General features: G+C 45.4%; 1 long non-coding RNA gene across 1 annotated transcript; it reads left to right on the top strand.

Annotated features, from left to right (window-relative positions):
• The first annotated feature begins 20,784 nt into the window (after window positions 1-20,784).
• On the top strand, window positions 20,785-25,241 carry LOC128324254 (uncharacterized). Its single transcript, XR_008306754.1, has 3 exons — window positions 20,785-20,926; window positions 22,144-22,254; window positions 25,110-25,241. It is a non-coding gene; the product is annotated as an uncharacterized LOC128324254 (long non-coding RNA).
• Window positions 25,242-27,096: the final 1,855 nt, after the last annotated feature.

Below are 27,096 nucleotides of genomic sequence, written 5' to 3'. Positions count from 1 at the left end.
TCATGTAAAACAGCAGGATTAACCATCCTGTTTTAGTGCTACCATATACAGCATCAACATTTCAGAGCAGGATCATTAAAGCATGTATGTGTGTATCAGAGGATGACCAGATCTCTCATCACTAGATCTCTTATCACTTGAATAATCAGTGGGATGAACTGTTTTACACTGAAAAACAGTGTTAAATCAACAGGTGATATCTGTGATGCCTCACACAGAGAAGTCATTGCTTTATGATATAGTCAATCAGTAACAAACATGCATGTGTAAACTGGCTTAGAGTTACTACATAAGAATGATGAAAGCAGTAAATGCTTTGTATGTGTACTATGCTGGAATAAGGAAATTAGCTATTATCCTCCAAAGGTTTGCAATAAGAGTCAGCTCCAGAAAATAAGAAATTACCTTTTTAAAACCCATGCATTTAGAAATCTTAATATCTATATAGAGAAGCTTCCTATCTCACAAGAACTCCAGTTTCTTTAGATTCCTGTAAAGATGTCCAGAATGACTTTCCTAATATCCCTGAAGGGGAGGAATAAATAACTACTAGCTGACCCTGCACAGACCATCTGTGCACTAGTTGGGGCCAGCTGTGTCCCCCCCCCCCGCCAGCTTCGCCTGCTGGCCACCATTATTTCTCCACGCCATCAGCACCACCACCTCCTGCTCTGGCTCTTTCTTTCCCTTCCACTTCCCCCCACTTCCACCCCAGTCCGTTCCCCGTAGTTCAGTTCTTCTTCTCCATTCCATTCCCCATTCCATTCCCTGCCAATACCCCCTCCCTTCTGCCCCAGTTCGTTCCCAGTCCCCCCACCCCCATTTCTTACCGGCTTTAAAGCCGGCCCGTCTCCTCCTGGGCCATCTCCTCTTACCATCCCCTCCCAGCTGCCTCCTCACCCCGCCGCCACCTCACCGCCGCGGCCAGGCCTGGAGCTGCTACCTCACCAGCCCAGCCGGGCCCGAAGCCACCGCCGCCTTGCCAGATCAGCTGGGCTCAAAGTTGCTGCTGCCTCACTAGCGCGGCCGGGCCTGAAGTTGCTGCCGCCACGCCAGTGCAGCCAGGCCCGAAGCCACCAACACTTCCCCAGTGTGGCCAGACCCGAAGCCCTCACTGCTGCCTCACCAGCATGGCTGGGCCTGAAGCCGCCACTGCCTCACCAGCCATCCTTCACTTCTGGTCCACCACTCATCCAGTCTGCCACGCATCCCCACGCATCCAACTGTCCGGCTAAGATAAATAGTTATATAGATATTTCAAGTTACTAGTGATTTGCTGCTTTTAATTTGACTTTATTTTAACTAACTAACTAACTAACTAACTAATTAATACCACCCTTCATTCTAAGACCCCCATGGCAGTTAACACGTTAAAAACAATAATAAAACAACAATAAAACATCTCCAATAAAATAGACAGTCTAAAGCAGGGTTTCTTAACCTTGGGACCTCAGATGTTGATGGCCTACAACTCCCATCATCCCTAGCCACAATGGATATGGCTGGGGATGATGGGAGTTGTAGGCCATCAACATCTGGGGGCCCAAGGTGAAGAAACCCTGGTCTAAAGAACAGGGGAGCAACCCATTCGCCAAAAGACTGGATATAAAGGGCAGTCTTCAGTCTTGTATGAAAGACTGGGAGAGACCAGGGGCATAGCCACCAGTGTACACATGTGCCCTGTAAACACGGGCTGCCGTGTCCCCAGAAGCTGCCACCTCCACTTCCCACTGCCTCCCGTGCCTGGCATCCATGGGCCCTCTTTGCTGCCACTGCCACCACTACCGCTACCACCACCATCACCTCCACCACTGTGTTCTTCCTCCTCTCACCATCCCTGTGGCCATTAAGTTGCCTTCTATTGACATGAGGTGACCTCCCAGCAGGCTCTTAAAGTGGCAGGTGAGGGGAGAAGATGCAAGGTTTCCTCTCTCATACCAGAGATAACACCTCCTGTGCCCTCATTGGCCACTCTCAGAGCCTGCCAGGAACTTCCAGCAAGAGAGGAAATCTTGCATGCTCTACAACAGTGGGCAGCTTAATGGCTGCAGGGACAAGAAGAGGAAGGCAGTGGTTATGAGAGTCAAAGAGGAGGAGGAAGAAGGAGGCAGACAGCAGCAAGGCAAGGCAGGGAGCAGCACGCCCCACATACAAGTGGTAGAGCCCCTGGTGGCACAGTGGTAAAAACTGCCACCCTGTAACCAGAAGGTTACAAGTTTGATCCTGAACAGGGGCTCAAGGTTGACTCAGCCTTCCATCCTTCCGAGGTCGGTAAAATGAGTACCCAGAACGTTGGGGGCAATATGCTAAATCATTGTAAACCGCTTAGAGAGCTTCGGCTATAGAGCGGTATATAAATGTAAGTGCTATTGCTAAGTGTTATTGCTAGAGAGGATCATTTGGGGAAACACAGGCCACCATGGGACTTGCTATGCCTGAGAGAGGGGGAGTCGTGGTTTTTATGGCTCCTTCTCCCAATCCGCTCTATTATGGGGACCAGTGAGAAGACGAAGCCTCTCTTGAATGACATCGCTCTATTTTCATGTCAAGAATGCATTCTGTGAAGGGGACACATGCTGAAAAGGCTAGCCACCTCGGGCCCAAAGTCCTTCAGTTAGGAACATAGAAAGTTCCTTATATCATGTCAGGCCACTGATCTATCTAGTCTTTTCTACACAGGCAGCAGGTTTCAGGCAGAAGTCCTTCCCATCCCTACTTGGAAATACCAGGGATTGAACCTGGGATCTTCTGAATGCAAAGCAGATGCTCTAGCACTGAGCTATGGCCCCATTCCCTAATGAGTTCATTTGCATATATATGAATTATGAACCATGAAATCAATGCAGAAATATGTCGTCTATTAACTCAAGGAAAAACTGTAGGCTATACTGGCATTTTGTTTCAAAATGAAGATACTGAGAACAGTTCACCATTTCTGTACTGTATGTTACTGCAACATTCCTGAATATATGAAAGCCCTTGCATGCTAGCTATGAAAGACAATTAAGTGTTGTTGTGCAGCTCCTGGAGCTTTTGACTTGATCTAATACCTTAATCTTCTTTTCTGAAGCCCAACTTCTAATTTTTAATTATGCCTCCATTTTTGCCCTGCTTTCTCTTGCACTGCTAGATGTTACATTTCCAATAGAGTCTTTATGCAGCATTTGTTCACCACATAATTGCAGCTCTTGACCTAGCTATGTAATGCTAGGATTAGGAACTTCAGCCACAGAATATAGATGGGATCACTGAATCACTAGTGCGCTGGGAAACAATAGCAAAACTGGCAGTTAAGCCACTCTTCAGTGGTTTCTAACATTACATTTAATGATTTCCAGTTTTATTCTGTATTTTCAATTGGAAGTTACTACATTTCACATAACACACTTCATATCCATCCTCACCAGTTCCGAAAACATGCATGTCTCGTAGGCGTCAAGCTGTACAGCACAATAGGTTAAGTCTGGGACATATATAATAAATGCATGTAAACTGATGTTGTTGGGAAACATCTGTTATACAAATTCTTCATACTGACTTCAATGGAGGTGTTTTGAAAAGACAATCAAAATGAAAAGTAGAGGAGTTGTCTACAATAATCCCTGATGCCACTTCCACCATAATGTTTAGATCTGATCACAATGCTGTTCTTTTAATCATACAAAGAAACATAGAGGAAAGTGTGCTATGGTCATGGGGACACTTCATGTGTTGCAGAAAAACGTTGTGATTCACCCTGCTTGTTACAGAACCACCAGTTCCTGATGAATGCATGCTCCCAATGCATCGGGAATTCATTGAGCCACAAACTCCAGTCCTGACATGTTGTCCAAACTGCCAATGTTGATTTCCATCCACCACCTGAATCTGCAACCGACATTTGAAGCTGGGCAGCAGATGCCAGGTGGTGGAGCGAACCCAAGTGTTGGCAACCCGGCATGGATTCAGATGACATACTGGGACTGGAACATGCAACTCTCACCAGGAGCACACACTCACTGGCAACTGGTGGCAGTTCTACTTTTGGCATATTGTGTGAAGCTGCTCAGTGGCAGTGATAAGCCATAACAGAAAAGCCAGAGATGTGGTCCCCATGTGATAAAGGTAAAGTGTATTCTGGCCCTTTAACTGCTGTACTATTTACACTGAGTACGATTCTCCATGAAACTTAGAACAGAAAAATGTATCCCTTAATTTAGCTGCTTATCTGTATTTTTCACACATTTATGTGTATTTTTTTACAATTAAGGATGTGTAGAATCCTTCTAGAAAAATGTCACTTCTCTTACAGAAACTTGTTTAGTTGCTTTGAAAATTCTCATTTTTTTAAAAAAACCATTTGCTGTGAAGCCAACCTTTTTGGAAAATTTGGTGCCAACTCTAGTTTGGTGCCTAATTTGCTAAGATTTTCAGTGACATTGAAGCCCTTTCAAGCCAAATCCATGCAATACAGCTGATGTGCAGACCAGTCAAGGAGCCTTAAGGATTTAAAGGCCACATTCACACATAACATGAAACCAGAATTGTAGGGGCCAGAAGTTGCCAAACCTGTATTTCTGAATGCAGGACACCCTTCCAAACTCCGGCTTCGAATGGAGAGTTACCTGAGATTCTGCTCGCCAAATTCCAGTTTGAACCCTCGGGTTGTAGTGAGTTAACCTGAGGTATGTTAACCTGAGGTTGAACACAGCCTGTGTGACATCTGAATGCAGAACTGCAGGTTGCATTCCCTGCAACTGGAATTGAAGGAGGAAGCTCCTTCCTCTCTCTGGCTATGATTGGCTATGAGGGCTATCCTTCATGAAAGAAGGAAGCCCACACAGCCAGTTCCCCGGCCTCTCTGCAGTGTCGCTGACTTCAGGCTCCCTGCTCTCCATTACATCCAAATTCAGACAGCAGAGTCGGGTGGGGTGGGGAGGGGAGCAGAACCGCGGGTCCATTGGACTCTCAGTTCTGCATTATGTGCAAATATGCCCAAAGTGAGTTTGCTAAACTGACGTAACTCAATAGGAACTGAATTGGCTGAGGACATGGTCCTAAATAGAGCACTGAGCTGTTGTTCCGCTGGTCTGTTCTTGTATCATGTTTTATGAACATGATGAGCATAAGCAGAAACTCAAGAAAGGAGTAGTTAGGGCCTTTATATTCCCAAAAGCTTCCTCTTGGAGAACAGTAACTGGCATCATGTTTTGCTATCCCTCCCTCCTGCATTATGTGTATTTGAAAGCTTTGTGAGGAATATCAGTTTGAAATAATACACATACAGTATCAGATGAGATTTGAAAATAGGTAAAGGTTCTACACCACCGAATAGGTTATTAGCCAAACTGTGCATGCCTTGCTCTGTAGAACTTGTGCAAGTGCAGACAATAGAAAATGGAGGTGGGAAAGGTCCTCTTCAATTATAAGAGTGGGGGCACAGATGATTTCTACTGACATTTTTCTTTCAGTGTGAGACTAGGCAAAATTGCAATACAGTTTAAGAGCACCCTCTTAACACTGAAGGTTACCATGGAAACTAGAATCTCAGATCAAAATGAAAGGCTTTCAGGGAATCAGGATTTACCATTAGCGTGATCTAAGCATTCTGCACACCACTAACAATCTTGCATCTCCTTCAGGATGTCATTAATAGTCATTAGACATCCCTGCATGGAATTTCTGAACTCCTCATAAAACACACACGCGTACACACACACACACACACACACACACACACACACACACAGTCTTATGCATTAATAACAAAGCTATATCAACATCTATATATATAATTCTCCTGGGTGTGCCCAGGAGAAATGCGTCCCGGCAGCCCAGCTGATTGGCTGGGCTGCAGGGGGCGCCTGATTGGCTGGCAGCACACCCAGGAGAATTCGCTTGCTGGGCGGCTGCGGAGGCAAGGCGGCGGGCCCAGGGCCGCGGCGGCGGAGCCCAGCGAGGCGGTGGGCCCAGCAAGGTGGCGGCGGCCCCGGGGTGAGGCGGCGGGCCCAGCGCAATGGCGGCGGGCCAGGCCGTGGTGGCGGGGCCCAGCGAGCGGCGGGCCCAGCGAGGCAGGGCAAGGCGGCGGGGCCCAGCGAGGCGGCGGGGCTGGGCCCGGCCGCGGAGGCGAGGCGGCGGGCCTGATGGTGGCACTCTGGGGCCGGCCAGGCCCGCTGGCGGTGGCGGCCGCACTCTGCCCCGCCGGAGACGGGGGGCGGGAGGAGAGAGAGAGGTAGCCTGGCCTGGCAGGGCCCGGCCGCGGAGGCGAGGCGGCGACGGCTGCACTCGGCCCCCGCAGGGCGGCGGCCGCCGCACGGGTCAGCTAGTCTTATATATTTCACAACTAAAACATACTTCATTTTATAAAAACTGGCAGGAACTACTTAGTGTACAATTTATTGCTAATATTCCTAAACATAACAACAATACCACAAACTTTGGTGGAGCTATGAATGAATACGACAAATATTTATATACCATTTTTCAACAAAAGTTCCCAAAGTGGTTTAGATAGATAGATAGATAGATAGATAGTTAGATAGATAGATAGATAGATAGATCCCTGTCTCAAATGGGCTCACAATCTAAAAAAATAAACATAAGATATACACCAGCAACAGTCACTGCGGAGATGCTATGCTGGGGTTGGATAGGGCCAGTTGCTCTCCCCCTGCTAAAAAAAGAGAGTCACCACTTTTGAAAGGTGCCTCTTTGCTCAGTTAGTAGGGGACTGCTCAGTTAGCTATATGCAGACTTCCTATATAGTAGTATAATTCTAATCTATAAGTCCCACTAAGTTTGGTTTTCTTCCATGAATTCAGTGCTTGCAGTCGTATGTGGGCATGGGCCTTTGGGCATGGGCCTTCTAGGCCCAACCTAGGCCAATCCATCTGTAACATCAATCCTGCTAAGGGCCCTTGTAATGTGACACCCTCTATTTGAGGATTAGCTAAACAAAATTTGGATACATCATATATAATGTAATTCACACTTTTGGCTGGATTTTGTGCAGGTTGGGGAAATATTAATACAATTAAAAGGTACTATGGCTATTTGAATCAATTCTGTTTTGGAATAGGTATAATAATTGGTGGCTGACATCCTAGTGAAATATGTGCATTAGTAGAGTATGCAGAAGTGGCCCTTACCAAGCTTTCCCAGTCCTCTGGTGCTCATGCTTCAGAAGCATGCTTTTAGAGTGAAGATGAATACAAACATGACAAATATTTATATATCACTTTTCAACAAAAGGTTCCCAAAGTGGTTTACATAAATAACTAAATAAATAAATAAATAAATAAATAATGACAAAGGTCATGTGATGTGGGTCAGTGATGTCAATAAGGCTCAGCAACGTGTTCTCATTCTTCAAGAACACTTCTGAGCACTGCTTAGAAGTATTCGTGCTCTTGCCTTACAGCAGGCTTCCCCAAGCTGCGGCCCTCCAGATGTTGCTGAACTACAACCCCCAGCATACCCAGCCACAATAAATTGTGGCTCGGGATGCTGGGAGTTGTAGTTCAGCAACATCTGGAGGGCCGCAGTTTGGGGACGCCTGCCTTACAGTATAAGTATGAAAGTATGAAAGGACTAGGGGCTTTTTGCACAGGCTCCCAGCACATTTCCACAGACCCTAACGCAAGAGCTTCGTTAGCGTGTTCCATTGGAAATGTTGTTTTAAGAAGAGTTGGATGCTTTTACATTTTGTTAAATATGCTTATCTTTAGGCATGTTTGTATTTTGTATGCACTCAAGATCTATCATTAGTTCCTCATTTTGTCTTATGTTGAAGAGCAATTTGATCTTTATTATTTATACTAATTTGTTTGTGCTAAGTTTACATTTAGAAGAACCAAAGTAAGAACTAATGAAAACCAAATGTATTAAACAGTATTGTCAACCAATCCTCGCTCTTTAAATTTTAATTAACTTTTATAATATAAATTACACACAAAACAAATAACTTTAAAATAAGAGATCAAAAAATATATCCATTATTTTCCATCATTTAAAAATTCCCAACACAGAAATCAAGAAATGTCTTAAGCCATTTTACTGCAAATTTGTACTACTGATAAGAAAAGAAAAAGCCAAAACCTTATATTACTGTACTTTTAGATTAAGTATAATATTTAAAATAAAGCATTCTCATTTGGTATTGCATTATCCCTAATACAAGAAGAAAGGATTTGAGGCATGTATGAAATTTGCTGCAGCAGAACATTTCCTCCCCATAATAGTGAGTGCTGTTATTTTATGCCTCAAAGCTGAGTTCCAGTCTCCTCAACCAATCATTTATTACTGGATGCTGAGATTGTCTCCAAAACCTTTGCCACTAACATTCTCATTGTGGTTTGCATTCTTTCCACTAGTCTCTTATTTTTAGATTTAATCCACTGGTCAAAATACAGTAATACATTTTCTGGATTGCATGGAATTTCATAATCTGTTGTTTCCTTTTTACAACACAATGGGGCTGTTCACACAACCACGTGGGCAGTCAGGCGGGCTGGTGGCAGGGAAGGCAGGGCTCAACCTACCTTTCCCCAGATGACCCTTTGTGGCCTGGGTGGTGCACAAGCTGTGCGCCTACTCAACCAGTGCTGCCAGGAGCAGCGCAGATGACTCTCCGTGCTACTCCCGGCTGCGCTGGTAAAAAGAGGTCGGGACTCATTGTCCCAGCCTCCATGAATCCCACAGTGCACCACGCACCAAGCACAGTGTAGTGGGGAATTCCCCCAGGGGATGGGTGCTCTAGGCACCTGTCTCTGTGTCAACGCAAGCTGCAAGCTAGAAAGGAAGATATCTCCATTGCTAATAGATGTCTTTCTCTGGAGAAGAAAAACAAACAAACCTATTTCCAGTCAGACCATCAGTAATAGTAAGACAAACAAGTTGTTCTAGTAAGAATGAATCAGCCTACTTTCCTTTCACTGTCTCCACAACTGGACTTAGTTAGATCTTTTGTGCCTCAAATGTTCATGCATCTGCCATCTTGGATTGGGGTGGATGACATCATCACCAACTATGCCAATTGGGCATCCCTGTGTGTCCCTGCAGCTGTAGCAAATTCGGTTCAAATCGGTTAAGTGGTTCACGTTGGCCCATGTGTAAACCTCAAAGGTTTACACGTCCACCATCTTGGATCAGGGTGGATGACATCATCACAAACTATGCCATTGAGGTGTCCCTTTGTGTCACTCACTGCAGCTGTACCTAATTTGGTTTAAATTGGTTAGACAATCCACAAGTTAGCCTGCTTGTGCTTCAGATGTTCACATGGCTGTGATGACATTCGGTTCATTTGATACTCAATTTGGCTCATATTGGTCCAGGCGTTGCGAAGTAGATCCGGGGGGGGGGGACGACACATGAAAACACACACAGAAAGTTGGGTGATCTCATAAGCCTACTGGAAAGTAGGCTAAAAAGGAACAATTAAGCTTATATACAAAACCACTGCCCTAATCCCTAGTATATGCTTGTTCACATGAAATCAGACACCAGTTGTCTGTTAGTTTGTGCTGCTCACAAAACACAAGGTATTGCCTTAACCATCCTTTCCCCAGCTCCCCATTTTCTAAGATGATTAGAATTTCACCAATATGAAGAATACAGAAAATTCCATTTTGAGCCATCAGAGCTGAATTCCAGAAAGAAAGCTCTAATCTACCTAAGACATCATAATTAAAAAATTTTGCTCTGTATGTACCATTGCAAAACAGGCTTGCATTTTGTCAGACATCCCAAACATTTCCTCTAAAAACCCATCTACAGAGAGTATATTATACATTTCCATTGATGAGCTGTGCTGGGAGTCCCTCTTTCTTCTGATGGTCACCTTCTCCCCACAGGGGATAGGTTCCATATAAAAGGGTCTCAAGTCATGGCCAGGTATCATTAGGAAACAGAACAGACAATAGACCAGAGCAGGGTTTCTTAACCTTGGGCTCCCAGAAGTTGTTGGACTACAACTCCTATCATCCTCAGCCACAAAGCCCATGTCTGGGGATGATGGGAGTTGTAGTCCAACAACATCTGGGGACCCAAGGTTAAGAAACCCTGGACCAGAGTATTAGCAACGCTGAGGTTTATTGACCCATAGCTAGTGGTGGTGAACAACACAGCACTTTAGAGCAGATCTCTTTTGTCAGGTCCCCTTCTTGTCTTCTGTCAGGAATCCATTGGGCACATAACTTTACAGCTCCCCTGTCTCCAGTTTCCCCTGATGTCTTTCAACAATTACAGCTAATGCCTCCCTGCAGTTGCCAGGCAATTTCCAGTTGTAGCATCTACCCAGGGTCTTCATCCTATTATGCTGTTCAGTCCTTCATCTTTTCTGGGCTTTCACTTGCCTTAAACAATGCAAGGGAAAGGTGGACCTGGGTGCTCCAGAGCTTGCCACAGCTGGGGCAATTCAAGGCTTATTGACACCACGCATCATATTCATCCTCTCATGCTGCCCATTTATTAGAATCCAGCCCTGAGGTACACAGATGTTGGGCTAAGAGTACTCAACAGAATTCCTTTCTCTCTTCAGGGCTGAGCCCAGTCTGAAAACCCGGCATCTGGCCACACTTCCTCTTGTCATTTCTAAGCTGGTTCCTGGCCCACTCTGTTCCAGGTCCTGGTCCAAGCTGTAGATCTAAAGCCTTGAACAAACCTTTTTCTGGGCACATATTTCTGCTTGTTGTTTGAAGGTAAAATCTGTAGTATTATCAGGATTAGCTGACTCAAGTTGTCAGCCAATTATTCCCCTGTATGTCCATCAGCCCAATTGCTTATGTTGCACATGATCTCAAAGTGAGAGATCATTCAGCTTCTCAGTCTGTTTCTGTCTCCCTAACTCACATGCTTCTCCATTATTCTCATGGTAGGAGGCTGCCTCTGGGCTATACTTGTTTAGGGGCCTGATCCCACCTACTAAGACCTTCATGGAGTACATACGTTTTCACCAAGTCTAGGATGAATTGTTCCTCTCCCCTTTCCCAGGCGACATATTTGAGTTGGTCCCTCTCTTCACCAACTTTTTCCAGGTGTGAATTGGTCTTTCTCTTGCTTCAGCTCTGATTCCTTTCCAGGATATCTTTTATTCCAGGGTCTTCCCTCAAATGTTTCATTTTCATTTCCACTGTTGATAGTTCCTGGATAGACTAAGCCTCTTAGTTTTTAAGCTACTGGCTATCATTTTCTATATTCCAAGTCTGTCATGGAACCACCTCATGGATCTTCTCAGCAATGCCTGACTAGGTGTTCTGCTACTTGGCTTCTGGGTCAGCCTTGATCCCTTGTTAGCTGATGATGAAAGGGGCTCTCAAATTTTGATGCACAGCCACCAGACTCTACTTCAGATTTGCTTTAATTTCTTCTAGGAATGCTACTTCTTACATCTTGACTTGATTTATACCAGCTGACAGTTTCTCTCCAAGGAAACACCATCTTATTTCTGACACCAGTATTATACACACTCCGCTTCCAAGTAGGTTTAAATTCCAGGGGCAGCATTACAGAGTTCAGTTTATTTTAGATGAGAGCATTGGTGACTTTGGGTGGCGGGGGGGGGGGGGTTGTCTTTATAATATTTGCTTTATTTACAGATACAAGCAGGGCATAGTAGAAGTAAACAGAAATACTCTTGCCCCTCCTGCCTGCCCTGACAATGATACAGGTTGAGGGTTAAGAGGAGGAATTTGTATGTTTGGCAATTCTCAGATATTCACCCCATTTCTAATGGCACATGCAATATAGCCTGTATCATATTGGAGAGTAAGCTATGTAGCCCGCCCCGAGGCCAAGGTTGTACCCCAGTGGCAGCTAACTCCAGCTAAACACTCTAAGCCAGGGTTTCCTACTTATGGTACTCCAGATGTTGGTGAACTACAACTCCCATCATGCCCCCAGCCACAATAAATTATAGCAGGAGTGCTGGAAGTTGTAGTTCGTCAACAGTTTGGGAACCCCTGCTCTAGCTTTAGCTCTGTAACAAATAATTGCAAACTTTCAGGGTTTTTTCAGGTGCATTATCCATTCAGGAAATCACCGCCTAACTATTAGCCCCCATTGTGAGAATTTCAAATGATAACCTTTGACTATGAGCACTCAGCTTTACAGCTGGTTTGTCAGCAGCTGCTGATTGATTGATTAAGAGCTGTCAAGTTGGTGTCGACTCTTAGCGACCACATAGATAGATTCTCTCCAGGATGATTTGTCTTCAACTTGGCCTTTAAGGTCTCTCAGTGGTGCATTCATTGCTGTCATAATCGAATCCATCCACCGTGCTGCTGGTTGTCCTCTCCATCTTTTTCCTTCAACTTTTCCCAGCATTTTGGGAGCAGCTGTAACACTATATTAATAATAATACTTAAGATCTGATACTATTGGTGCCTTACCTGTGATGTTGGATACTCACCACCCTGCCAGGAATGCAGCTCTTTACTTGCAGGAGAGTTGCCAAAAAGGAGAGGGGTTGACAGCAGACAATAGGAATGTGCAAAACGTTTCAAAATCAAAACATTAACATTTCAATTTAAAACAGGCTTGAACATGAAACAAGACACCTTTTAAATAAACGGCCTGTTTTGAGCTCGGAACAAAATAACTCTGTTTCAGTTCAAAACGTTTCAACGTTTCAAATGCCATTTTGGAGGCCTGTTTTCCCCTTGCTGATTGGTGTTTTGTCACTGGCTTCTGAATAGCTTGCAATCTCCTATGGATTCCATGGGAATCTGGGGAAAAGGTCAAAAATGTGTTTAAAATTGCCTGCTTGCCCATTTCTTTGGTGGACTGGGTAGTTTGTAGCACCCATCATGCCCTACCACCCAACCCACTTTGGCGTCCCTAGGAACTACCCATGGAGAACAATGGGGTGTTTTGAGTTTCCCCATTGTTCCCTATGGCTGAAACACTCAAAACATTTTGAGGTTTGTTTTGTCGAAACAACCGCTGTTTCGTCACAATGTTTTAGCCATCTGTTTTGAGCTTGAAACAAAATGCAAAATCCATTTCATGCACATCCCTACAGGATAATTCCATACAGGGAAGAGTGCATGGGAAGAATGCAACAGATGCCTGGATGGGCTTCTTAGCATTTAGAAGTCTGTTTGTTCACATATGAGACTGTACACATGGGGACATGTCTGTTTGCATATACACATTTTTGGGTGAATGACTGTGCTTGCATTTATGTAAGAAGTCAACATAAGGGCTGGATCCTCAAAAATGCAGAGTACGAATTGTGTGTACTGCCTGACACACACTGCCCAACATGATCCATAGCCCTCTGGTGCCAGAAGGACAACTGCAGGGATCTGCATGGAGCCTTCAGCATTCCTGAGCTGAAAGCTTCTTTATGCAGTGGCCTGGGAATGGAGGGGCAGAGGCTCTCTTTCCCCTAAGCTGAAGTCCAGGACCTCCACACCCCATGCCCACCCCCTCCTCTTTAGTCTGTCCTGGTGGTGTGGTCACAGCACTGTGCTGGGCAGGTGAGTGTGATTGTGACCTACACTGGGAGCTTTAGAGACAGAGGGGGGAGTGGGGAGAGAAATATGTGGGATGGGAATATATTAATTTGTATGTTGAAATGTTTCTGCTAATGCATATTTGCATAAATATATACCTGTTTTATATTATTGTGAGTTTAGTTGCTGTTTATTCCCTCAAGAACCCACTTATTAAAAATACTGAGTGTGTCATGGTCTGTGTGTATGTGTGTGTACGTATGTGTGTAGGGGGATGATGCTTAACATGCAGAGTGGGGGCGGGCTCCAAATGCCTTTAGATCCAGACTCCAAAATTACCTAGGTGCACCTCTATAGAGGGGGAAATGATTTTCACTTCCCCTCCCTCTAAAAACCCTTTGCACTTGTATAAATCTATTCCTAAGAGCTGGGTGAAGCTCATGAACAGATTTATACAAAGGGCTATTGAAGGGAGGGGAGAGAAGCTAAAATTGCTCCCCCCTCCATTTCCATGCCCCAACTGCTACAGAAAGCTGCCTTAAGATCAAGGATGCTGAAAGCTCCTTGCTAGCCCACAGCCCTCATTGTGTCGCTGGAGGGCTGTGGAGCATGTCAGCCCCTGAATATAACATGGATTATTGTACACGTGTACAGGTAAACAATCATGCATACACTGATTGTACGCATGTTGAATGTAACCTGTGAATAGGTCTAATATTTGAGCAACTGAAGAAGTGTCAGCATAATGGAGATTTCCCCTAAATGTCAGAATTCAGTGTGTTGTCAACTGTTACTCATACAATCCCTATAGAAAAAAGAATCAGTGCTCTAGCTGCTATAGTTTTCCTTAAAAAGTATTTTAAATTTAGCTGAAAACTGCAATCCTGAAAAGAGACTGAAAACGCACCCCATTATATCATCACTTTCCTGTTCTTCTCTGCAGGAGATTCACTGCTGTTTATTCTGCTTGGTTTTCTCTGCCTTCTTCTTTGCTGCCAACTATCCAACCCAGAGGCGCTCTAACCCCCAAACCTTGAGGCCCTGCTCTGTGGCCTCCAAGGTCCGGGAGGCCTTCAAATGGCCAGGGGGCTTTTGGCAGCCACCCCGTGCCCACGCTGCCGAACCTCCATTTTTTAAAAAAAATTACAGCTGCTGTGTGGCTGAGGGGTGGCTGCCGGGGGGTGAGTGGAGCAGTCCTTCACCACTCTTCCCTATCTCCTCTCCGGTGGTGGCAGTCGGAGCGATGCTGGGTCCGTCCACTCAGACCAGCGTCTTCTACCAACTGCGAGGCACGCCTGTGCAGTTGAGAGATCATCGCAAACCTCTGACTTCATGGGCTTGCAATGATCTCTCAAATGTGCATGCGCGCCTCGCAATTGGTAGAAGACGCTGGCCTGAGCGATAGGCCCAGCATTGCTTCGGCCGCTGCCACCCCTGAAAGTGGAGAAGAACTGCTCTGCTCACCCCTGGCAGCCACCCCTCGGCTGTGCTGCGGCTGTAGTAAAAAGAAAAAATGGAGGTTAGGCGAGGCCCCCCAAAAGTAGGTTTCAGGGGGGGCTAACGGCTGGGAGGTCCAGGCACCCAAATCAGCTAGGTGTGCCCCTGATCAGACCCCTCAATTATTAAGGTGAGAAACTACATGGGGGCCAAGGTGGGGGACTCCTCCAACTTTTCTAACAACTGATGAGGAGGGTACACCTCTGATATGGGTGGGATACTGGCTGCTTGTGTGGGGGAACTGAGGAACATTCTCTTTCTCTGATACTGCTGGTCTTTGATGTTTGAGGTGGCTGCTGAAGAAAGAAAAAGCCCGGGAATAATTAGCAATGGTGCCAATACATGTGCAGTGTGCCTTTTTCTTTCTTCCACCATTAACTGTTTTTCTTGCATTACTGTTAAATGCAGAGTGTCCTTCTTCCATACACCCAGTATTAAAGAGCAGCGATTTCAAGGCAGATAAAATCTATCCTGACTGGGGTGGTAAGTGGTGGTAGTGGGGGCGGGGGGAGGTAGACCTGCCTTAATTTTAGTGGTGTCACAGATCTGCCCAGTATCTCTTGAGTGGAAGTACTATAAGATCAGGGTGTGTGTCCCACCCAGTAAGTAAGAAGAACTTTGTTCTCCCCGCAGTTAGCCAGACCACCACTTCTGCTCTGCTCCATACTTCTCCTTCTTCTTCTTCTTCTTCTTCTTCTTCTTCTTCTTCTTCTTCTTCTTCTTCTTCTTAGCTCAGGGTCTTCTCCATTTAGGAACATGGGACAGACTCAGGAAACAAATTTTCCTTGTTCTTTCAGTGTAACCAAGTACAGGTTGAGTATTCCTTATCCGGACTGTTTGGGACCAGAAGTGTTCTGGATTGTGGATTTTTTCCAGATTTTGGAATATTTGCATAATGAGATATATTGGGCATGGGATCCAGAGCACCCAAACAGACTCCAAAAGAGCAGGCGCCAAACTGAAGAGAGAGTGGAGGAGGGGGGCTTTCCCTTTTCCCTCTTGTACCAAAGCAAGAACATTAAAAACATTAAAAAGCTTCACAATAAAAACAGAGCTGCAACTAGAGGTCTCCCAGGTTGAGGCGGTGGCCAAAAGTGCCTTCTATCAGCTTCGGCTGATACGCCAGCTGTGTCTGTTTCCTGAGGTGAATGACCTCAAAACAGTGGTACATCTGCTGGTAACCTCCAGACTGGATTACTGCAATGCGCACTATGTGGGGCTGCCCTTGTATGTAGTCTGGAAACTACAGTTTGTCCAGAATGCGGCAGCCAGGTTGGTCTCTGGGTCATCTCGGAGAAAACATATTACTCCTGTATTGAAGGAGCTACACTGGCTGCCAATATGTTTCCGGGCAAATACAAGGTATGGTCATAACCTATAAAGCCCTAAACAGCTTGGGCCCTGGGTATTTAAGATAACGTCTTCTTCGTCATGAACCCCTTCGTCACTGAGATCATCAGGAGAGGTCCGTCTGCATTTGCCACCGGCTCGTCTGGTGGCCACTCAGGGATAGGCCTTCTCCTCTGCTGCCCCGATCCTTTGGAATGTGCTCCCTAGTGAAATAAGAGCCTCCCCATCTCTGACAGTTTAAAAAAAGTCTTTATAGATGTATCTGTTCACCCAGGCTTTTAATTAATATTGTTTTAATGGCTTTAATGTGGTTTTAAAATATTCTTTTTAATTTTTTAAATTGTTGTAATGTTTTAAACTTTTCATTTTTGTTTTAACTAATGTTTTACTTTCTGTTTTTATTTTGTTGTAAACTGCCCAGAGATGTAAGTTTTGGGTGGTATAAAAATAAAACAACAACAACAACACTCCTGTCACTAACAGCCTTCTGAAGTAAGTAAGTTTTGACTGCATGTTTAAGAGCAGCAAAATTGGGAATCTGCAAGCAAGTGAGCTGAGGCTTTTGGGGGGGGGGGTTGTTACAGCATGGTGTCTGGATTTTGGAGCATTCCGGATTTTGGATGTCCGGATAAGGGATACTCAACCTGTAAACACCCCATTGTGAAGACGATGTCTGCTGCTTGCCTTCTGCTCCACCCACATTCCAACCTCAATCCCAGGATCACTAAAGTTGGTGATAGAGAAAGAGTTTCTAAGCCCGCTCCAGTATCTGTCCAAATCAAAGCTGCAGTCACCTCAAACACCAAAGACCTGCAGTATCAGATAGAGTTCCTCAGTTCCACCATCCAAGCAGCCAGTACCCCACCCATATCAAAGGTACAACCTCCTCATTAGTTTTTGTTTTTTTGTTTTTTGTTTAGCAAAGTTGGAGGAATCCCCCTCCCCATGTACATAGGAACATAGGAAGCTGCCATATACTGAGTCAGACCATTGGTCTATCTAGCTCAGTATTGTCTTCACAGACTTGCAGCAGCTTCTCCAAGGTTGCTGCTGCTCTTCCCAGAGCGGCTCCATCCCCTGAGGTGAATTTCTTACAGTGCTCACACTTCTAGTCTCCCATTCATATGCAAGCAGGGTGGACCCTGCTTAACTAAGAGGACAAGTCATGCTTGCTACCACAAGACCAGCTCTCTTCTCCAAAGTAGTTTCTCTTTGGGACCTGTTAGTTGGTGGCAAAGGCAGAGAAAACCTAGCAGAATGAACTGCAGTATATTTATTATTTATTTATTATTAAAAAATTTATACCACCCTTCCAAAAGGCTCAGGGCAGTTTACATTAAAACACCATTAAAATCAATTAACAATTAAAACAGAAATTGTAAAACTGCATAAAATAATTAACAATAGCCAAAACAATTTAAAAACAAGTTTTAAAAAGCTGAGAAAGCCTGGTTGAAGATATGCATTTTCAGAAGTTTCTTAAAAATTGCCAGAGATGGGGAGGCTCGTATCTTATTAGGGAGCGCATTCCACAATCTTGGGGCAGCAGCTGAGAAGGCCCGTCTCTGTGTAGCCACCAAACGGGTTGGCGGCAGCTGGAGACGGACCTCCTCAAGTGACCTTAATGGGCGGTGGGGCACATAGCAAAGAATACGTTCTCTTAAATACCCAGGGCCTAAGCCATTTAGGGTTTTGTAAGTTATAACTAGCACTTTGTATTTTGCCCGGAAACCTATTGGCAGCCAGTGTAGCTCCATCAGCAGAGGAATAATGTGGTCTCTCCGAAATGACCCAGACAGGGGTGTGCACGGAACCGCGGAGCTGCGGTCCAGCACTGGGGTGGGGGGTTCCATTAAGGGCGGGGGGGCTTTACTTACCCCTCCCGCGTTTTCCCAACTCCGGCAGGCGCCGTATTTACTTGAGAAATCGGGCGGCAGGATACCTCCCTGCTGCCCGCTTCAATCCCCGCCTTTTGCAGCCAAGCAGGGAAAGGGGCGGCAGGGAGGTATCCTGCTGCCCGATTTCTCAAGTAAATACGGCACCCGCCAGAGTTGGGAAAATGCGGGAGGGGTAAGTAAAGCCCCCCCCCGCCCTTAATGGAACCCCCCACCCCAATTCTGCCGAACCGAACCGCCCCGTGTCTGGACCGGTCCGGAGGCCTGTAGAATGGCCTCCGGACCGGTCCGTGCACATCCCTAGACCCAGAGACCAACCTGGCTGCCACATTCTGAACCAACTGAAGTTTCCGGACTACGTACAAAGGCAGCCCCACGTACAGCACATTACAGAAGTCCAGTCTGGAGGTTACCAACAAATGTACACTGTTTTGAGGTCATTGATCTTGAGAAATGGGCGCAGCTGGCGTATCAGCCGAAGCTGATAGAAAGCACCCCTGGCCTGAGAAACAAGGGAGAGGTGTGAATCCAGAAGTACTCCCAGACTGCAAACCTGTTCCTTTTAGGGAAGTGTGACCCCATCTATGTAGATCAAGATGGTCTCTGGAGTTCTGACCCCACACAATAAGTACCTCCATCTTATCTGGATTCAGCTTCAGTTTATTCTTCCTCATCCAGCCCATTACTGCTTCCAGGCAGGCATTTAGGGAGGATATGCCAACTCCTGAAGAGGCTGACATGGAGAAGTAGATCCAGGTGTCATCAGCGTACTGGTAACATCCAGCTCCAAATCCCCTGATAATCTCTCCCAGCGGTTTCATGTAGATGTTAAAAAGCATTGGAGAAAGCATGGAACCTTGAGGGACACCATACTTAAGTTCAGATTTTTAAGAGCAACAATCTCCAATCAACACCATCTGGAATCTGTCTGAGAGGTAGGAGCAGAACCACTGTAAAACAGTGGTTCCCACCCCCAACACTCTCAGACGTTCCAGAACGATACTATGGTCGATAGTATTGAAAGCCACCAAGAGATCCAAAAGGACCAACACAGTCACACTTCCTCTGTCAATTTCCAATTGGAGATCATCCATCAGGCTGACCAAGGCAGTCTCAACCCCACAGCCCGCCCAAAAACCAGTTTGAAATGGGTCCAGATAATCAGTTTCATCCAAGACTGACTGGAGCTGAGAGGCCACCACCCTCTCAATTACCTTGCCCAACGATGGGAGATTGGAAACAGGCCTATAATTGCTCAATTCTGAGGGATCTAATGCAGGCTTCTTTAGAAGAAGTCTAATAATTGCCTCCTTAAGACAAGGAGGCAACCTGCCCTCCCTCAGAGAAGCATTTATGATTTCCACCAGGCCAACTACAACAGCCTCCCTGCTAGATTCAACAAGCCATGTTGGACAAGGGTCAAGAGAACAAGTGGTAGGCCTCATCACCCCAAGCAGCTTGTCCACATCCTCAGGAGTCACAAACTGAAACTGATCCAGTCGAATCTCATAAGAGGAATAGTTGGACACCTCCAGTTCAGACATCAAATTAATTGTGGAGTCTCCATCTAAGTCGGCCCGAATCCGAGAGATTTTATCTGCAAAAAATTCTTTAAACACATCACAGTGGGTAACTGATGATTACAAATTCTGGTTCGGGGGGGGCAGATACTAGCCCCCTCACAACCCTGAACAACTCCGCCGGACTTGAACTTGCAGAGGCAATACGGGCAGAAAAGAACCGCTTCTTTGCTGCACATGTCGCCTGAGCATAGATCTTTAGATGTGCTCCATGTTGTAATCTGTCAGATTCGAGTCGAGTCTTTCTCCACTTGCACTCCAGTCGCCTACTTTGCCACTTCAGCCCCCGTAGGTCTTCTGTATACCAAGGGACCACTTTTGAAGCGGGTTGGAGGGGACGCTTAGGAGCAATCGTGTCTACTGCCCTGGTGAGCAAGTTGTTCCAATTCTCAGCCAGGGCATCAACAGGATCACCAGCAGAGCCAACACTGAATCCCTCCTAGGCTTCTTGGAATCCTACTGGATCCAATAACCTCTTCGGGCAGATCATTCTAATAGGCCCCTCACCCCTGCTTAGGTGGGATGTAGTTGTAAGTCCAACCTTAACCAGATGGTTATCCGTCCATGACAATGGAGATATCACAGGAGTCCCCACCCACGGAGTACCACCCTGATCAGAATAAAAGACCAAATCAAGAGTGTGACCTGCAATATGCGTTGATCCAGAGACCACTTGGGATAGGCCCATAGTTGTCATGGCCGCTATGAACTCCTGAGCTGCCCTGGACAAGTTGGTCCCAAAATGAACACTGAAGTCCCCCAGCACCAAAAGTCTGTGAGACTCCAACGCAAGATCTGCGACCAAGTCCACAACCCAGTAAGGGATTCCATTGGGCAGCGGGGCAATCGGTACACCAACAGAAGTCCCAGTCTATCCCTGGTCCCCAAACTTAAGTACACACATTCAATATGGTCCGATACCCTAACAGGGACCCTGGTAAGGGTGATGTTATCCTTATAGACCACAGCCACTCCACCTCCCTGCCCACATCCTCTCACTTGCTCCTCTACAGAATACCCTGGAGGAAGAAGCTGGGACCAGACTGGGCCACCAGCCTCCCCCAACCAAGTCTCGGTGATGCACATCAGGTTGGCCCCTTCATCCATAATCAAATCACAGATGACTTCAGATTTATTTTGAACTGACCTGGCATTGCAAAGAAGCAAGGTAAGGCTATGTGGGTTGTTGGCAGTGCTCTCCAAGGTCAAAGAGCTGACAGGGCAGCTGGAAAGGGAGATGGCTATTAAATTTCTGGCTCCCCTTGCCTTGAAATGGCCTGCTGATCTGCCAACGTTACTTCTTCTATTCCCCACCACCGACAGAATAGCTGCCCCGCATTCCACAGAGACGCCCCCTGTCTCCCCATCTCCAGACAAACCCAAACACATTACAACTACTTCAACCAAGTCTCAATAACAAAGCTGGCACACTTACAACAACAACTCGCCAAACAGCCAAACTGAAAATAGTATGGCCCAACCCTCAGCCCAACACCGAAGGCCGGCCCCGAAGGCTGGCTTTGCTGCCTGTGGCAGCCCCCTTCCTTAAAAAGCCTCCAGGGTCCTTCCTCTCACGAGGGACTCTGGGCAAGGCTGATGTAATCAGTCAGTGCCTGCAGGTGATGTTAGTTCAGGCACTTGGAGGAAGGAAGGTTCCCAGTCAGGCAGCAGGGCTGTGCTGGTCTGAGTTGTCCCAGCCAGCAGACCAAGAGTGGGGGAGGCAGCTGAGAGACTCCACGCTGTCCAGCAAAGGAGGCTAGATGATAAAGAGCCAAAGCTCATCTCCTCTGCTCTTCTGCAGATACTGCCTGAAGCAGCCCCCTTCCTTAAAAAGCCTCCAGACCCAGAGTCCTTCCTCACACGAAGGATTCTGGGCAAGGCTGATGCAATCACTGTTACTAGGGTAACTTTCACGTTTATTTTATTGAAAACTATAAAAGTGATTCTTGTTTCTCTGCTTACTGATTATATGACTGAATGTGATTACTGATTGTGTGACTGATCATAGTTATGGGACTGATACAGAAATCTGAGAGTTAGGGAAATACCCCATTGGATAGGACTCATTTACATGTGTAGCTGCAGATTTCTGAATGGAAGGAAAGATCAGTAATACATTAATAAGGCTGGATGGAAAAGATTAGCCTCTGGGTTGGCTTTGGCATTACACTTCCATCCTAGCAGGAAAATTTCTGAAAGTATGAGGATGTAAGCAACAAGCTGGAAGCATGGAGATGAGATTCTTCCAGAACTTTCATTGTTATATGCAAATCGGCAGAGTGTTGCTGTTAGAGAATTAGCATTAAGCTCTTGCCTGCTTAGAAACTGGAAAGTGATCACTCTGGTGTGAGTGCCTCTATCTGAAATCTTTCTTTTCTGGAGAAGAGCATCAGACCTTCCCCGAGGAGAAATCTATGTATGCCGAACCAGCAGCAACCCCTTCAGGACAACACAGTCAGAATTCTCCCAGAAGCAAAAAGCACCAGACAACTCAAGGTAACTATTCTGTTGGGAGCAGTGAGTAGAGTACAGAAGCAACAAGGGAAGCAAAGTGGCTCATTGAAATTAAATAAGTTGTTTATATAGAGAGTAAAACTATAAAGAAGGCAAGAATTACTAAACTATACCAATGGAAACAATTTTCTTGTCAAAACAGTGTTATACCTTTCTTATCTTTCCTCTTTGTTGTGCTGTGCATACCGTGCAAGGATAAATCAGCCCCATAACACTGCTTGTGCACAAATTGCACAAATGAAGTTATGCAGGAGTAAACCCATTCTTTTAAATAGGCTTCCTCTTGTGTAACATCATTTGTGCACCTTGTGCACAAGCATTGCCACTGGGCTGACATATCCTTGCTCAGTATGTTAGCCTCTAACTTATAATCTATAACTTCTAGTTCTAGTATGTCAGCCTATAACTTCTAGTCTTCTAATGTTTATGGGTTGTACTGGCTGACATCTGGAGTAATATTGTGCATGCCAAAAAGTGTTTGGACATGCAACAGGGGAGGTGTGATTTTCACCAACGTCCCCTTCCCTCTATGGCCCTCTGTGCCTCCTGAAAATATGTCCCCGAGAGTTGCAATAGTTCCTCTCCCATGTGAGCAAACGTTTTCAGCATGCACAGCACTAGTCTGTAATTCAGCCACTGTAAGCTGAGAATAAATTCTTAAAAAGCAACCATCACAAGTTAATACACTTTTGCTCTTAAAGGCAGGAGTAGCATGTACAAGCATCTCTTTCTGCTGTACAAATCATGCGTTTTATTATTACTTAACTGCACATAAACATTATGTATCTTAAGAGAATATCCTGAGGCAGATTTGATCCTGCTTTCAGCGCTGTGGCTGTAAGTGATGAATATCAACATTGACGTCAGTGAGGTGACGCTGGCAGGGACAGATCAACAAGGCTACTGGAGAAAGAACAAAAAACAAAATTATTTTAAGCGGCTTGAGAACATTCATACTGGAATTTGGCCTTTAACATCTTGGTTCTCCGGAAGTGAATAGGAAAGGCCTTCCTGGATATAAACAAATCTGCTGCCTCCTCAAACATATTAGCAAAAACATAACTATTTAAAATCATTAAACCAACATCAAAGCCCAGCAATTCACAAATATGCTTCTGTATGTCATATGTGGAAGCAAAATCAGACCTATCAGAAGTTATTTGAGCATTGTCAATAACACTGTTCAGACATTAAATTCAACACAAGTACAATTTTTGTACATGTGTACAGATCTGTATACACATTTGAGATTTGCAAATCGAATTGAGCTTCGATCAGGCCATTTCAAGATATTCGGACTCAAAATGAAATGTCCTTAAAATAAAGGGCCTGTCAGGTTTGAATTTAAATGACTTCAATTCGAGCACGAATCAATTTGAGTGATTTGTGCATTATTTTGAGTTCTGTTTCCCCCCCTTGCTGATGGGTTTTCTGGCACTGGCTTCTGATTGGCTAAATATCGTCTTGTTTCTTGGTTGGCTTGTTATCATAGAGATCAAGTGTTCTAATGGCAACTGTGTCACCACTGGCTTGGGGGAGGAGGAGGGAGGGGGAACAAAAAGGAGGGAATTTCAAAATATTTTCGAAAGGCCTGGGGTGAGGATGCAGAGCCCTTAGTGTGCCCTTGAAGAGGATACATCAGGAGAGGAAGGAAGGAAGGAATCAAGGAAGGTTTGATGTTATGGTTTTCTCAGCAATGAGTATAATATGCTTTGCTATTGCTACTATATTATTAACAATTTGGTTTTGCTGAATCTCTGATTGACAAAGGCAGAACTTGGGTGTCTGCCTGCCTTCTCTGAGTTGTGCTTTGGTCTGTTTGTGAGATGGTGTTGCATAGGGGTGTGCAGAACCGGTTCAAACTGAATGAATCAATCACTGAGTAGATGGCTTCCTCGCTGCTTCCAGCACCCTCAGAACTGGGTCCGCTACCCGCGGGGGAGTCAGATTCTCTAAGCCATCAGGTGCAGGGATCTCAGATCGGGATGCACCTGGCGCCCCTCGTCCATTGTTAGCAGTTTGGGGTGCAGCGGCAACTGGACAAACGTGTGGTTGGACATCTCCAGGAGAGTGGTGAACCAGGGCTGCCTTGGCCACCATGGTGCCACCAAGATCGTTCTTGCCCTGTCCTTCCTCAGTTTCGCTAGCACCTTTGGGATCAGGGGAAATGGTGGGAACGCATAAACAAAGTCTCAGCCCCAGTGGCGGAGGGGGGCTGGTCCAAATCTGAGCCAAATCCCAGTTTGGCCCAGTTTGAATGGTTCAGGATGCTTGTAAAGGAGTATCCGGTAAGGATTCCCCTTTACTAGCATCAGGGATCCCTAGCAACTGAAATGAGCTTGAAAAGGGTAAGCGAGGATGCAGGTGGGAGGTAATCTTATGTGTGCAGCAGCAGTGGCTTCTCTGCAGTGGTGGGGTGGCAGTGGCTCCCCTAGGCCCCACCGGTGCTCCCCCCCCCCATCAGCATGAGCTGGTGGGGGTGCAGTTCAGATCTCTACAAATGTGCAGAGGCCATTTGGCTGACCTACGCACCTGCGGAGCCAGAGGCCAACGGCCAAAGGCCAAGGAGACGAATGGCCAAGGAGCTGCCTCTGCCACTTCTACATGTAAGGTGACCTTCTGCCCACCCCCACTCTCCCTGTTAAAGCCCATTTCAGTTGCTAGGGATCCCCGATGCTTGTAAAGGTGAATCCTTACTGGGTCAAACCAAGCCACACATTTTCATGGTTTTTCTCAGGAAAACATGTACATGTTTGGAAACACCTATATGTGCAACATAATGTCTGAAAAATTTCTCTTGTAATTGTGCTAATTATTCTTATATCCTTATGTTGCAGCCAAATAATCCAGAAAGTTTGATGGAAAGGTACTCCTCTCCTTGTTTTTTCCATCTGCTCAATACTTCATTGTTTCAAGTATTAGACTTCCTGTGCAATTAATGGGAGCCCTACTGTCACCACCTACATGAGGCCTAATACACTGCTGTTTTGCTTTATAAATTATTACCATGTCAGATAAAATCTTGTACCTGAAATTTGTGGTAAATAATTTCAGATTTCTTCAAAAGGAAGGCTGTTTACATTTCTCAAGAAAATGTGCAAGACATAAACCCTATGAAAAACATTTGCTGCCAGACTTAGGTTTGCTTTTTAAGATCTGACCAAAACTTAAAGAGTTTTCTGAAAACACTGTCTTACACACTCAAAGAAGAAATGGTCAAGCACATTTCAGTGCCCTTTTCCCACTAGAAAGTAATTTGAAATTAATTTCAGGCCATCAAAGCCTGTAGCACAGATTGCATATTCTGACACTTCAGGTCAAACTGTTCAAAAAGGACTTTCTTTCATCTGCCCTGACCAAATCCATAACAGGCAAGGCCAAGATAGGGTAGTTCTCATATTTTCATATGTAGGACCCAAAACACTGAACCCAACAAAGATGCACTGGTGATGTACTCTTAAGCATCGAAGCTAATTCATTTATATATGAGATCAAAAACAGCCCAATATTGAATTTTGATTAGAGAGGGGGGTAAACTCATCAGAGAAATCACATACATAGCATTGCTGCTTGGCTCACCAATCTAATCCTCTGCAGGATTACCCTTTCAGTATTACATAATCCCCAGTATTCATGGAACTTCCTGTGTGGTATCCTGTTAGTGCTGCATTACTAATTTTGATTCTGCTGCCCTGAACTCTTCAAAGCCTAGCAGGTTCTCTTTTAGTCAAAGGTCACAGCCCAATGGACGCAAATGGGAGTGTATTTGCCAAACTGGTGCTTGTCCAATTTTCACTACGGCCTGCCAGTTTGTTGTTCTGAAATCAGAGTATCCCTGCCTACAAAGAAAACCCTTTGAAATGCCCGAGAAAGCAATTCTTTCTTTAGGTTCCTAGCTGTAGAACCTAGCTGCTTGCTTTCTTTAGGTTCCTAGCTGTATTCTCTCTACAAAAATTCAGACTGGATGGGAGAAAAGTCTGTGGTGACCTAAATGCAACTGAAACCTATCCCCAGTACTCCATCCTCAAACAGATATATGTCTGTGTAATGTACTTTAGTTAGCCAAGTTAAATGACTTTTTAGCCATTTAAATGGCTTGTACCATGGTCTCATGAATATTTCCACTGATGGATCAGCTTTGAGTGGTAAGTTCTCCTCACTGAGTAGACTTCCTTAAGAATTCTGGGGTTGCAAGGGGATTGTCAGAGTCAAGGAGCAACAATCAATTTCAGTCTTTGGGATTCTCAGGTCTGCTTTGTTCCCTCATTCTCATTTAGTTCCTACCCGCATTGCAGCCAGAAAGGGAGTAGGGGAGAGCACACGGGGCAGGGGAGAATGACAGCATAAAGCATCATAAATTCAGACACATTCTCGCCAGAGTATCTGAGAAAGTGACTAGGCTTTTTGAGACACAGAAACTCCAAATCAGATGATCAGAAAAATAAAACAAAGGCATCAGACATACTGGCCACATTCGGATGTAACGCAAAACCAGAGATAAATGGAGCAGAGATTGGAACTCTGTAACATCCGAATGCGTGCAACCACGGATTTGAAGCAAAAGCGACCTGTGGTGTGCCTTGCCAAACTCCAGTTTGAACCTTCAGTTTGTAGTAAGTTTTGCCATTCCAACTTGAGGTTTGGTGGTGGCAGCATTCTTTCTGAATGCAGACACCCACTTAACTGTGGTTTCGTGGGCAAACCAGAGGGCAGCCACCTAGGAAGCTCTATGCACAATGAGGTCTATGCACAATGAGTCTCTTGATGGTCACCTCTTGGGGAAAGTGCCATGTGCCCACCATCCTCCTTTCTCTTCCACATTGT

Source organism: Hemicordylus capensis, chromosome 4 (assembly GCF_027244095.1).
Source record: "Hemicordylus capensis ecotype Gifberg chromosome 4, rHemCap1.1.pri, whole genome shotgun sequence".
Lineage (NCBI taxonomy): Eukaryota > Metazoa > Chordata > Lepidosauria > Squamata > Cordylidae > Hemicordylus > Hemicordylus capensis.
Note: the sequence above shows the minus strand (reverse complement) of the source record. Positions and strands in the feature narration are given on the sequence as shown.